General features: G+C 35.3%; 1 protein-coding gene across 1 annotated transcript in view; it reads left to right on the top strand.

Moving 5' to 3' along the window:
• Nucleotides 1–524, top strand: part of LOC119586845 (peroxisomal sarcosine oxidase-like) — a 43,783-nt gene that overhangs the window by 32,652 nt on the left and 10,607 nt on the right. The window lies entirely within an intron of this gene.

Genomic DNA, 524 nt, shown 5'->3' with positions numbered 1-524 from the left:
AGCTTACTATTTTATATATAGTGAATCACTCGAAAGTAAGTGTGGATATACGGAAGTTAGGGCGTGCAAAAGCGAGTTAGCATTTACTTACTTAATATGTATATGTAAATACATAGATTTGATTATATTCATATGGAGTACATATCCCCAAAGAAATTCAATCTAAATTTTTTCTCCTTCTTCGCGAAAGCGGTGGAGTTGCCAGATACCTCTTTCTGTCCGGACGTCACCGACTCTCGCTAAATTACTCATACGAGTGACTATGCTTTCTGATTTTGGATTATAAATAATACCCATTAATTTTGTTCATAGATTTTTCTCTCTCTATCTCTCACCTTCTCCTTGGGTCTAAGGAAACATTATATGTTTGGAAATTGTTATTTAAGTGACATAATGTACAGTCACGGTTCGTGTGCTATGAAAATTGGAAATATTTTGTTCGAGAATGTACCACGTCTCAAGAGAGTGAGATTTATTCTATGCATTACGTGGTCATAATAGATTCAGCGTAAAACCTCGCTCTG

Source organism: Penaeus monodon, chromosome 22 (genome assembly GCF_015228065.2).
Source record: "Penaeus monodon isolate SGIC_2016 chromosome 22, NSTDA_Pmon_1, whole genome shotgun sequence".
Lineage (NCBI taxonomy): Eukaryota > Metazoa > Arthropoda > Malacostraca > Decapoda > Penaeidae > Penaeus > Penaeus monodon.
Note: the sequence above shows the minus strand (reverse complement) of the source record. Positions and strands in the feature narration are given on the sequence as shown.